The sequence below is a fragment of the Protopterus annectens genome, chromosome 1.part0 (assembly GCF_019279795.1).
Source record: "Protopterus annectens isolate FY-2018-M chromosome 1.part0, PAN1.0, whole genome shotgun sequence".
NCBI classification, from domain to species: Eukaryota; Metazoa; Chordata; order Ceratodontiformes; family Protopteridae; genus Protopterus; species Protopterus annectens.
The window spans coordinates 1,825,464,762-1,825,479,734 of NC_056725.1; positions in this window are offsets into that span (position 1 = coordinate 1,825,464,762).

Consider the following 14,973-nt stretch of genomic DNA (forward strand, 5'->3'; position numbering starts at 1 on the left):
CAGTAAAACTGTTTTGTGTTGCTTGGGACATGCTTTAAGCACTCAGCAACATACTTTTTTTTTCTTAATCTGAAAACCAGGTGTTTTTGAAAGCATCAAGAATAAAGAGGTCCTTATTAAATTGCTTTCTGTCGATAGCATGTTTCTTCTTTGTCAGACTACAAGATAAAAGGTTAGTTAATTCTTAAAAACTCAGCAGAGATATGCTTCTATAAGAAGGAAGATAAGACAGGCACACATTACAGTGCACAGTATAAGAGAAGGGAATCTCCAAACTTCAGTAGGTTTACAAGTATCTCTACAAGTGGCAGAGATGAAATTCTTTGAGTGTCAGTTGCATGAAGTACAAGATGCCAAAGAACACAGCACAGATCATGTTTGCTGTCATGATTTCTGAGTCTGGGCCTGCAGTGATTATCTTCTTTTAGAGTTCTCCCTTCTTCAAGTTGGTGCAATCATGGAGATTATATATATATATATATATATATATATATATATATATATATATATATATATATATATATAAGTTCTAGGGTGTGAGGACAAGCCACCCCCCCGCCCACATCAGAGTTACTTACTCCCCTGCAAAAAAGACAAAGTACATTTTTTCTGTCTTTCTGTGTTGTGTGCATCAGTTTTTAGCATTTCTGATGCTTGCAGTTTTGCTTTTCGATGATCCATAGTAAAATCAGGCTTCTGATCTCAGTTGGATGAAAGTAATAAAGGGCTATAAACAACTTTCTGGGGTGAAACTAAAACTTATCACAAAAGTAAATTAAACATCCACTTTTGTGATTAGTTAAAGAAAAAAAAAACAGACCACTCATAAGTACTATCTGAGTACAAGTTCTGTTTGGGAAAGAGTTTTTGGTAAGGTAGTACTCATGTCAGGTAATCCCAAAGCCATCACTGCCCCTAGTCCCAGTCCTACATGATACCTTACTAAACACCCTTTCCTGAACCATACCGCTACACATGACCCTCAGACACATACGCACTCACACACTCTCTGTATACATCATCACACTCGTAAAAGCCTAAAATTAGCACCTTAGCTAGCCATTACTGTAATCCTAAAATGCAAACATTCACACATATTACTATTCTAAATGCCAAAACCTTCGGTATATTCAAATGTTTTGGCATTACAAAACCCACTTTTACTCTAAGCACAACCTACACTCAGAAGGAACATGCAATGTTCTTACATTCTTAATCTCCTCAGTCAGTAACTCTGCCAAACAAATGTTAATTTGACAGAGTGCACTGCACCCCCCTCACACGCACACATATGTATCTATATGGATAACAATACATATATATATATATATATATATATATATATATATATATATATATATATATATATGTGTGTGTGTGTGTGTGTGTGTGTGTGTATGTGTGTGTAATATACATATAATATATACATACACAAACAGACACACACACACACACACACACACACACACACACACACACACACACACACACACACACACACACACACACAAACACACACACGCATATATATATATATATATATATATATATATATATATATATATGTATATATATATATATGTACGTGTGTGTGTGTGTTTGTCTATGTATGTATGTATATATATATATATATATATATATATATATATATATATATATATATATATATATATATATATATATATATATATATATATTGTGTACACGCATACACATATGTAAACTATATACATATATGTATATACATATATAAATATATAGTGGTTAAGACTGTGTCTTAATAAAGGCATAGCTGTATGCCATATCTCATTAAAATGGGGATTGCAGAAAATGAAGTGGCATATGAAGAAAGGTATTGCCCCTGTTGCTTCCACTCCTCTCCCCACCCTTATTATTTCTTTCCTCTATGGCCATGAAAACGTGACCCAGTGTTTTATAAACTATATATCAAGCATTCTGTTGTATTGGTTTTGAAACTACCCAGGTAAGAAAGCATGCCACCCATAGGTGCAGCTTTTTAGTAAATGTATAGCATCCCAGAAAAGGGAAGTGATTATTCAACTATATTATGCACTTATTAGGCTATCCACTGATTATAATACCCCCTTTGTTATGCCCCTGTCTAAACACTTAGCACAACTTGAATGAGCACAATGCTTCCTCACAAAAAAATAAATAAATGCAGGGCTTAAATCACATAAACTACTGTTAGTATGTCAAAGCTTTGTCCCTTTTCTCTGTATCATACAGACTAATGAGGAGTGATGTCTGCCTTGCTTAAAGTGCCTCTACTGACCCCATACTTTCATACCTGCTGCACATCTAAAAGTCTAATAGTGACAAAAACAGCCACTAAAGAGATTAATCTCTTCTGCAATTTAAATGGAACACGCTGGAGGGCTAGATATGTTAATACCACTTCCCTGTAATCTTATTCCGCATTGCATTGAGCAAAGTATGTCTCTTACTCCAATCAATTGTAATCTGGATGAATGGATGAGACACCACACTGGATTAAAACCCTTATCTCTTATGGATGAGGGTAACATGTAAATGTCTGCCTGGATCTGGTTCTTCATTCTTAAATACAAAAGGCCCTGGATTAATTGCACTTATAATACTAGGGCTAATAATCTTCTTGGAAATGCATAACTAGACTTCTGAAGATCCTCACAGATCAATAGCCTGGTAAGTACCTATGAAGCTATATAAAGGCATGACCTGTTATTTGTAAATGTATTATATTTGATATATTTGGATGTAGTGCACTTAGTAATCATGCAACCTGTTATGATTATTCCTTTAAATATACAACTGTGTCCTGCCTTTCTGTGTTTCTTGGTCATTCATCAGTTATCTGGTCCCTGGTCCCAGCCCCACCTCCCCAGTTGATAACATTAACCCCCAAACCCTACCAGCTATATTCCTACAAGAAAACAGGTATCCCTCTACATTATGAATTTTAGAAGTGTTCTTAACAAAATAAGTGACTTCCATGGATGGATGGCTAACTATACCCCAGATATAATCACCCTGACTGAAACTTGCTAAAACCACACAACCAAGACAGCGATATCTTCCCACCTGGATACAACATCCTTAGACTTGATAGACAAAAGAACAAAGGTGGTGGAGCGGCCATTGTCTATTCTGACCATCTTACTCCCTCTAGCCCAAGCAAAGCTACTCCCTCCTTCTCTCCTACTAAACTCTTGATGGCAAATTTTAAATTAAACAGTTACACAACTATCACCATTGTAGCTATCTATATTCCCCCCAGAGACAACATTACTATCCTCGAAAACATTCTCTCCCACCTCACCTAAAACATTCATAATGAAACCATCCTTCTCAGGGATGTAAGTATTAACTGGCTTACTCTACAAGCACCAAACAATACTTCATTCATCAACTTGCAAGGCTTTGTGCAGCTAATTTCTTCATCCATCATACCAACAAATCTCATCTCCCTAGCTCTCTTCTAGATTAGATTTTAGTTTCCCACCCCCACAAATACCATAATCCTAAAACTCTGCCCAACTCCCTTAGTGATCAGTCCCCTGTTAGAGTTGTCAGATATACTCCTCACTTCATTAGGCCCCACAGATACATTACCTCCCACAAACTTTCCACCTTCTGCCTGCTTGTGACCTTCTGCAATTTAAATGGAACATGCTGGAGGGCTAGATATGTTAATACCACTTCCCTGTAATCTTATTCCGCATTGCATTGAGCAAAGTATGTCTCTTACTCCAATCAATTGTAATCTGGATGAATGGATGAGACACCACACTGGATTAGAACCCTTATCTCTTATGGATGAGGGTAACATGTAAATGTCTGCCTGGATCTGGTTCTTCATTCTTAAATACAAAAGGCTCTGGATTAATTGCACTTATAATACTAGGGCTAATAATTTTCTTGGAAATGCATAACTCGACTTCTGAAGATCCTCACAGATCAATAACCTGGTAAGTACCTATGAAGCTATATAAAGGCATGACCTGTTATTTGTAAATGTATTATATTTGATATATTTGGATGTAGTGCACTTAGTAATCATGCAACCTGTTATGATTATTCCTTTAAATATACAACTGTGTCCTGCCTTTCTGTGTTTCTTGGTCATTCATCAGTTATCTGGTCCCTGGTCCCAGCCCCACCTCCCCAGTTGATAACATTAACCCCCCAAACCCTACCAGCTATATTTCTACAGGAAAACAGGTATCCCTCTACATTATGAATTTTAGAAGTGTTCTTAACAAAATAAGTGACTTCCATGGATGGATGGCTAACTATACCCCAGATATAATCACCTTGACTGAAACTTGCTAAAACCACACAACCAAGACAGCGATATCTTCCCACCTGGATACAACATCCTTAGTCTTGATAGACAAAAGAACAAAGGTGGTGGAGCGGCCATTGTCTATTCCGACCATCTTACTCCCTCTAGCCCAAGCAAAGCTACTCCCTCCTTCTCTCCTACTAAACTCTTGATGGCAAATTTTAAATTAAACAGTTACACAACTATCACCATTGTAGCTATCTATATTCCCCCCAGAGACAACATTACTATCCTCGAAAACATTCTCTCCCACCTCACCCAAAACATTCATAATGAAACCATCCTTCTCGGGGATGTAAGTATTAACTGGCTTACTCTACAAGCACCAAACAATACTTTATTCATCAACTTGCATGGCTTTGTGCAGCTAATTTCTTCACCCATCATACCAACAAATCTCATCTCCCTAGCTCTCTTCTAGATAGGATTTTAGTCTCCCACCCCCACAAATACCATAATCCTGAAACTCTGCCCAACTCCCTTAGTGATCAGTCCCCTGTTAGAGTTGTCAGATATACTCCTCACTTCATTAGGCCCCACAGATACATTACCTCCCACAAACTTTCCACCTTCTGCCCTGTGACCTTCAGAGACCCTATTTCAAGAATAAGCTGGTTGCATCTAAACTTTCTCCCTCTCAATGAAGCTGTACATTCATTTAAGACTACCTTCCTAAATGTCCTGAACTCTCTCACTCTTTTCCACACCTGTCAGGATCAAATCTAGTATATCTCCTTGATGAACAAATCCGACCAGTACCCTAATGAAAAATAGAGACAGGTTCTGGAAATCGTGGGCAAAAACAATGCACCCCATACATTTACAAAAATATAACGAAGTTAGAAACCTGGTAAAAAAAACACCTGTACAAAAACAAAAATGACTACTATGCCAACTACTGCTCAAAGCTCAGACCCCAAAAAAATGTGGAACTCCATAAACCAACTCTTGCATTCTGGACACCCTTCCTCCCCAAACCACTGCCCAAATAACACTTCCAAATAACACATCTGAAGAAACAGCTGACTTATTCAACACCCACTTTATCGAATCTATATCTCTAAGATGATCAACTCCTTCTCCTCTACAAATACTAACTAGTCTTCCAAATCTTTTCCTTCTCCCAACCCCTCAAATGCATTTACTCTAAAAACAGTACCTACCAACTATATTAAAGCCTTACTCTCTAAACACAAACCCTGCTTTCCTTCCGCTGATAATATTCCCCCCTATTTCCTGCAGATTGCAGCTGAACCCCTGGATTTCCCTGTATCTATCCTAATAAATCGCTCCATCTCCAAATCATACATTCCCTCCTTATGGAAAAGATTTTACACCTTACCTATACATAAAGGAGGTAACTCCACTGACATCACTAATTTCAGACCAGTTGCCATCCTGTCTCCTCTCTCAAAAATATTGGAAAAATGTATACACAAACAAGTCATGCAATACCTCCTTCAGGAAAACTTACTTACACCTACCCAGCATGACTCAGCATGACTTTCGCCCTAAACATAGTACCACAACTGCACTAATCTCTTTCATAAATGTGATCTCTCTGGCTGATGACAACAATAAACTGGTCTCTTGCCTATTCCTGGACCTTTCTAAGGAATTTGATACTGTCTCTCATCCCCTTCTTCTGAACAAACTATCAAACCTTAATTTCTCTTCTTCCACTCTCAACTGGTTTTCTAGCTACTTTCTGATGGGCTACAGTCTGTCAAATGGCTCTCAGCTCTATGCCCTACCCTCCCAATCAAAATGGAAGTCCCCCAAGGATCTATCCTAGGCCCGCTACTCTTTAATATCTTCACTATTCTTCTGCATACCTCCTGTCCCCAGTCATCCCTCATACAATATGCAGATGACTCTACAGTCATCACCATCATGGACACACCCTCAGACCACCACACTGCTACTCGAGCATCTTTTAACTCCATTGAATCCTGGCTCCATGACAACCTACTAATTCTCAACCATAAGAAAACTAAACTCTTACTCTTTCTCCCAAAAAAACTCACCAATCTCAAATCTTGTTTTACTATACTGTCCCTGAATGACACAGCTATCACTGTTGAATCTAGCACTAAACTTCTAGGTGTAACAATTGATGCCCAACTCAAGTTTGGTCTACATTTGTATAACTGAATTAAAACTACCTATCAAAAACTTGGACTCCTTTACCACAACAAAAAGTTCTTAACAGGTAATGCAAAAATAACCATCTCCCATGCATACCTTCTTCCTAGCCTATTATATAGCTGTCACATTTTTAATAATCTGAACTCCTCACTCAGCTAATCTAGATTCAACATATAACATATAACGAGTGGATGGGAGATCGTAGGTTTACCCCGGGGGTCATCTCTGTGTCACTACTAGACAGAGGCATAGTAAACTAAACCCTAAAAGGGCATAGTATTCTCATCCTAAGGGGTGGTGTAAGCCACATAAACTCTGGCTAGGCTTATAAATGCCCTAGGGCAGATAGCCTAGTACGAACCTATGAACCTATGAACAAGATGGGCTAGATTCACTGCACACCATACTTATAGGTCTCATCACTATCTTTCTCTCTAAGACACTTAGACTGGCTGGAATTACCCCACCAGCTCCTCCTCTTTCAACTACAAATACTCCACTCAAATATATACCAGCAATCTTTCTGTCCTAGCCTAATTTCTATTATGTCAAATTATTCCCCAACTAGGTGTCTACACAGCTAGGTCTCTACACAGCTCAGACCAAAACCTGCTACAAATTTATAAACCCAAGTCCAAAAATTGGTTGCAGCCTTTACAGCTACAACACTGCCAAATATTGGAACAAACTGCCCTTAGAAAATAGATTCCTCAAACACCCTAAACAATTCAAAACAGCTGCCAGAGAATACCTAAAAACTAAATGGTATACTCCCCATGCCTCTTAGACTGTTATCACCTCCTTCCTCTCACCTACTCCCTCTTCTCATATAATCTCTAAATCCTCCTTTCCTTGAGCTACTATCTAATCTTACAATTATTTTCCTAGCCTTTTTTGTTTATTTCTCTATTATCCATCACCCTCCCTCTCAACTTTTCTTATTTTTTTTTCTCCACCAGCAGAATAAATATATGCCATAATTATAAAAAGCTTTTTTCTATCACATTGCTGATTATTTATAATGTATTTGTGGCATTTGAATTATGTCTACTCTTGTTACAACCTTCATGACAAATACTTGTGTAAAACTATTCTCATTTTGTATGTATATACTGTATAATAATGAGTTTGCTTATTGTCTAATTTTCTTTGCTTAATAATTGTATTCTATTGTGGAGCTTTTCTCCCTGGGTCTTTGCTGAAAACAGGGCCACTCAGCCCAGTCAAACTAACCCGGTCAACAAATGTAAAACAAAATGTAAAATAAAGTAAATAAAAAATCTGACCAGTACACAGAGATATGCAGTGTGTAAGCAAGTCTATATCATTTACCTTAAAATGTGTGAGGATGTTATTTGGGAACACTATGGTATGCAGTTGCCATGAAATGAAGTGCAGGTTGGATGGCACAAACAAGCATAGACTGTTGTTTTGGAGGTAGGGAACAAAGTTGGGTTCCTGTCATTGCACATGGAAAGGTATACTGTTCTTTTGAGGGTGTTGGATCCAGACTGAGCTACTGTTATGGTACAAACAAGGATATGTTGCTCTTGTTACTCTCCTTGTTTTGCATCCTGCATTTTTGTTCTTGTGAGGGTGGTGAAACAGGAAACTGATATGTGTCTCATTACTTTCTAACTTCTCTCTGTTATGATTTCTCATTACAACCATATGGTGCTAAACTGAGGGCATGCAGTGATCATCAGTACTGATTCTTTGAGATTCAAGGCCTACTACTTGCTAACGGACACATACAAGTCAAATAACTCTCTGCTGTCACATATTACATTAATTTCTGTGTAAATCTCCCACCTTGTAGTTGCTTACTATATCAAGTGATGAAATACAAGGCCATGTCATAATATTATTATACAATACAGTACATGCTCAGGACCTACCTTGTAAATGCAGCAGTTGCCACAGTGTTGGTTTAGGGCTGACTGTGATGCAAGCACTACACAGACAATATGTGGTGAGGTAAAGGCTGTGGCTCTGATTTGAGGCTAGCAGAGGTCGCAGGGTTCCTGTATTGCATCCCTGTCTACCCTGTAGCACTCTACAATGTCCATGTTGTGCATGTTGTGATAAGTTAAATGTGGCCTGAAAACTCTTCACTGTTTTGGCCTAGGCCTATTGGAAGTAGCAGAATCATTGCCTTCAGCCTTTAGCACATACAAATGGAGTTAAGCAGCAGCAGCTCCTAACATTCTGTCTGTGTAGACTTTCTGTGTTTGTATGCCACTACTTTTGAAAACCACAGGAAAAAAAACAGCATGGAGTCTACATGGTTGCTTTAGAACTTGTTTAATAGCTACACCAGATTGGTTGATTAGCATGCAGTTTTAGCTGCTTATGCTGTAATTAACATCTCTGAAACACAGCCCAAGACAGATGCAATCCATTAATAATCTACTCCATTATAAAAAGGCAAATGTGTAGCTAGCCAAACTGTTGGTAAAGATACTTGCCACATGTTCAGAAAAGCAAAATATTTCCAAACCTATCTTTACAGAGGAGTATTGAACTCCAGCAGGTATGCACTCATTTTGTTACCTACATGATGCATATGTTTGAACATATTCATGAATAATGTGAAGCAAAGGCTTTTACACTTATGTTTAAGCATTAGTTAAAAATGTACCGACGGCTTGGCTGTCTTTGTCAAGCCATTTCAGAGGTACAAATGATTAACAATACATGAGAATAGAAAGCTGTGTGATACATATGTACAAATGTTTCAGGGACAGGTCCATTGAAAGCATGTTTAGCATTTCAAATGTGTTTTATTAGCAAAATGGTTCATGTGCTTCTTCTTTTGTGAGTGGGAAGCAAAGAAAAGTTACTGTTATGTAACAAACTAGAATGGACTGTTATTTTGGGAAGGATCACAGCTGAGTTACTGCTATAGCACATACAAGGATGTGTTGCTGTTCCTGATCTCCTTGTTTTGCATCCTTTGTGTTGTTATTATTTTACATCTGTAGACTGTGTTATGTTTTACCAGTGGATACTACTGACTGCCTACCTGTGATACTTATGTGTATTATCATTCTGCTATCTTTTAGGACAGAAAATGTAATTGAGGCTGAGAACCCCCCCCCCCTTCAGTGAGACCAAGAATACTAAAATTGTTGACATGCTCTGTCAACGTGGGGCTTTTCTTCTGGGAAGGGTCATCCCAATATGCCAGAGAAGCTGAGACTATGGCAGCAGATTGTTGGTAACATAAATTCTATGGGCGGCCACAGACAGACTTATGAGCAGATGCGTCACAGGGCAGCTGACATAACCACCTCTACATGGAAGTGTGGAGCTGCTGTTGCCTAAGAGCAGCATGTAACTAAGGGTGAGCCTGCTGCAGAATCACCTCTCACCCCCAGTAAAGAATTTCTGGAAAATCTTCTACAACAGGACAATTTACAGCAGAGTGGACCACAAAATGTCATTGTATTGTGCGCCACTCCTTCTCTGTCCCAGAAAGAGCTTCCAGGTAGGCTTTGTTATATGACCAGCTGAATACTGTTGTATAGTAAAATAATTGAAATAAAAGTTAGTTCTGAGTCAAATGTTTTTTTTTTGGGGGGGGTTGAAGAGTGGTAAAGTGATAAGCTCAGTTTGGACTTGTCAGCCACGTTCTTGTTCAAAGTACACTTCATGCAGATATAGAAAAGTGCATGTAGTACCTCCTGCCTTACTGCTAAATGTGATGATGTTGCCCTTTCCTCTTGCTTAACTTATTTCAGTACCATCAGGAATCCAGTGACGTATGCCTCCTGCAGATGGTAAGCCAAATAAATGTATTTGAGTACTGCAGATCAATTTATAGAAATATCATAATGTGTCATTTTAGGCCTGTTGTGTTTATTGCTGTATTGTCTGTAATAGTGGCAGCACTGTTAGTTGTTTAACATATATTGCACCATAGTAGTGCAGGTATTAATGTATGTCTGTGTTTCTCCCTTTTTATCACAGGTGATCATGGCAGTGGGATTGTGGGCCCTATGCCAGCTGATGTCAGTGTCTCATCAGACACTGATGATGATGGTGGTGAAACTGAGGCACAGTTGTGAGGTGAAGAGGTTGAATCTGGCACAGACACTGACATCCAGCCAACTCTTCTTTTTCCCCAGATGCAGCCAGGAGGCTTATATATACCCAGTCCACTGAGCCCACATATATAAGACAGGTGGAGGGCGAAGACGTTGAGCAGAGAAGTAGGGAAGTGTGGCTACTGTGGCTTCAGTGCCTGTTGAGTCTGTCTGTAGCCAAAGTGTTGGTGAGGTGCCACACAGTAAGGTTGAAAGGGGTGCTTGGAGGGGGCCTGTTGTCACTCCATCACCTGGGGCAGGTGTCTCTTCCCATGTCACTCAATGTATGTTTAGGGCTATCCTGGAGGCACGGGCATGTCCAGAAATGTGCTCCATTAAAATGCTCAGGGTTGTAGATGTGGCACAGTCTGACGTGTTACTGCCACCATTGTGTCGCCGATCAACTATATCAGATGAATGACATGTTGGAATGAGGGGGGTCTGTGATGGATTAAGGGGTGTCTGTCATAGAACGAGCAGTGTCTGTGATAGAATGTCTGCTAGGAAAGGAATGGCATCCTTGTGGGCATAGGTCAGCCATCACATTTGCTGATAGCCTATGTGGCTGTGTCTGATCACACTCCTGTAGTGGCAATACTTCAGTTGGTCTATCAGTGAGTCTGCTGTCCACACCCGAATGTGGCAGGCCATGGGGTCATGGTACTGGGTGTTCCCATGAAGTGAGCACTGCATCTGACCTTGGGCATAGAGGTGTCAGTGTAAAGCAAATACTGACATAGCTGGAGGCAACAATGATGAACTGCCACCTCTACCATGAGCAGCTCACACCTGTCCAACATACCAAGCTGTAGAGTTACCACTGAGCTTAGCTGTGTTCATGCAGACTCTCACACACCATGGGGGACCCATACAAACACACACAGCCTGACTGCTTTGCTGTCTTCCTCACATACACTCACTGACCTTTTGTGTCAGCCTAGGCCTCCTACCCCCCCCCCCCACAACACCCTGTGCAAGTGATGATAAATGTGGCATATCCCTGTTGTCTCTCATTTGGATTCAGGGATACAAAAGCTTTGTGTTTGATGCGCAGGGTGCATAGCTACATTAGTGCCTAGTATATCTGCATTTATGTTGTTGAACTGATAATTGTACCTGTCACTATGCCTTGCCAAATTATACAGTGGATAGCATTATCATGTCTGTACTTTCTAGTGTATTCTCTTCTAAGGGTTGTGAAATCAGGAACTGCAATGTGTCTCATTATTTTCTAATATATCTCTTTAATGTTTTCCAGTACATAAGTATGGAACATATCATAAGACATGCCGTTACATTCAGATCTCAGGATTGTATGACAGCACTGTAGTCAAATCTCATCAGAACAGTAATACAATATAATGCTCTCTTTTGCATGAACCTCACTAGACACACACAGCAGCTGGATAGACCACAGGGCTTTCTCATGAACATAATACAGGGCCTACTAACCATGACATGCTCTATGTGGGTAGATTAAAAGACATGTCACTGCCATCTGTCTGGTATTGCATTAAATTGTAACTGGTATTCTAAGCCTCTTACTTTTAGAAAAAATATGAAAGAATAGCCTTTTGAGCTATTCAAGCTAAACTAAAACACCCAAGAAATTTATTTTCATTTAATTTAAGCCTCTTACTTTTGGCTTCAGGACAGTTGTCTTACATTAAGAAGGTTTGCAGTATACACTTTTGTGGGAGGAGACAGTAGCCTTTCCCCTTCTGAGCTAGGAATTGCTGCTTGAATGCTTATTGTACCTATTGTTCTAAATGTCCTTGTTATAGTTTAGGCACTTTTCATCCAAACCAGTTATTTTACATTAGGAAGGTTTGAGGTGTAGACTCTTATGGCAGGATAGGATAGCCTACACCCATCAGGGCCTCTGGAAATACTATATAACTGTAGCCTCTAAATAGGCTTCATGCCTCATGAGTGGAGAAAGGCAACAGTCATCCCTCTGCACAAAGGTGGGCCATCTACAGACCCTGGAAACTACAGACCCATAAGTCTCACTAGTCTTATATGTAAAGTCATGGAAAGAATTATCATGGAGATGATCAATAGGGATATAGTAAACCTCCAGACACTGGACTCAACCCAGTTTGGTTTCATCAAGGGCAGATCATGCCTACTCAACCTGCTAGACTTCTTTGAGAAGATTACCAAAACAATGGATGAGGGCAAAATTGTTCACACTGCCTACCTTTACCTTGCCAAGGCATTTGACACAATGCTTGACTCTGGCATTGTTGACAAACTCAAGAGTTAGGTACAGACCCATATGTCACCCAGTGGATAGCCAACTGGCTCACAGACAGGAACCAGGAAATTAGAGTTGGGGAGTCCACCTCTACAAAGAGGCCAGTCACAAGTGGAGTCCTTCAGGGATCAGTCCTTGGACCTCTCCTTTTTGCCGTTTACTTCTCAGAAGTCAAGGCCAATGTCAGTGGCTGACTAAATTTGTAGATGATTGCAAATTAAGAGCTGTCATTGAATCTCACACTGACACAGATGTTCTCCAGGACGGGCTGACACAGACATACAACTGGTGTCAGAGTCATGGACTAAAACTAAATGCCAAGAAACGCATAATAGTATCCTTTGGGAAGTCATCCATCCCTGGTAACCATCAAATTGACAACACACCCCTTGGAATTGACCCAGTAGTCAGGGACTTAGGAACACACATAGATAGTAATCTACCCTTTGACCATCCTATGTTTACAGTGGTGAAGAAATAATTCTATGTTGTGCAATTTATAAACAAAGGCATGGCATCTAAGTAAAAGGAAGTCATTGTTCCACTGCATTCAGCATTCATCAAACCAATCATTGAGTACAATGCCCCCTTTGGTATGTACCTAACCAGGCATATCCAACAACTGGAATGTCCACAGAGGTTCCTCACTAAAAGAATACAGGGCATAAGTAATATGTCCTATGCAGACCACCTCAAGGCCCTATCCCTGTATTCTGTCTCATACAAGCTTTTGAGGGGAGATCTATACCTGGCATACAGGGCATTGTCAGACACCACTCTGATGGACTTCCTGCATATCCACAAAACAAACAGTACCAGAATTACACATTCTAAAGACTTAAACCTTGCCTGTGATATAAATAGAACCTGCTGGAGAGATAGGTATGTATTCTAGAGATTACCCCATCTATGGAACAAGCTCCCCATCCATGTGAAGCAGAGTTCTTCCCTATCAATTCAAGTGCAACTTGGACAATTGGATGGGAAACCGGAAATTCATCCCTGGTTTGGCACCTATGCCTCTGATGCAAACAGGTAACCTGTAAATGGTTAATCTCCCAGGCCCATGCTTACACTTATCAAGGGTATCAGAACATGTCAGAGATTTGGGATGCATGGCTAGACTTAAAAAGGCCCTTGTGGTCATTAGCCTAGTAAACGCCTATGAACCTAAGTTGGCAACTGCTGGTTGAAGGCTTATTGTGTCTGTTATTCTGAAAGTGTTTTAGTTCTGGTTTAAACACTTGGGTTCCAGACCACTTATTTCGGAGTCTATATTATCTTGCCAAAAGATGTGTTCAGCGAGCATGTCTTCACTGGCAAATAAACAGCGAACACTGAAATCAATGAAAGGCCACATCAGCAACTTTTTTCCCAGGGGAAAAAGCAATCCGCCTACTAAACACCACACAAACAATCAAACCCTACAATGTGGGGGACTTCACCCCCCACATCCCCCAGTGTGGGGGGCTGTGTCCCCCAAACCTCCTCTAACTAAATATACCAACTCTGAGATCGCACTACAGTGGGGAAAATGGCAAATCCCCAATGATGGCCAAGCACTTTTTTCCCCTGGGAAAAAAGTCACTGATGTGGCCTTTCACTGATTTCAGCATTTGCTGTTTACTTGCCGATACATCTTTTGGCAAGATAATATAGACCCTAATTTCTCACTAGGAAGGTTTGTTGTCTATAGTCTTGTTGGAGTATTCTACTGAAATGTTGCTTTATTTAAACTTTTTTTTTCTGTTGTAAGTGAGATTTTTTGCACTTTGAATTTCTATTATTTCTGCATTTTATAGCATAGGCTAGATGCAGGCTTGCTGAATCTTGACTGTTTGGTATCATTTGAGCAATAAAACCAACCCTCTCATATTAAGAAGGCCCTCCTGCACCCTTGTGGCAGAAGTGTGCAGCCTAGGACCCATCTGATTTGGGAATTGCTAGAATAAGGCTCAGTCTTGGCCTTTCCCATTGTTTACTTTCTTAAAATCATTTAATTCTGCTTGTATTCCAGCCTCATGCTTGGTTGAGTTTGCACTCAGCTTGCCAGAGCTGGAGATGCTCAGGGCTTGCACTGCTGCCGTGCAAGCAACTCAATGTGAAGCAATGATACATTTTTCTACCCC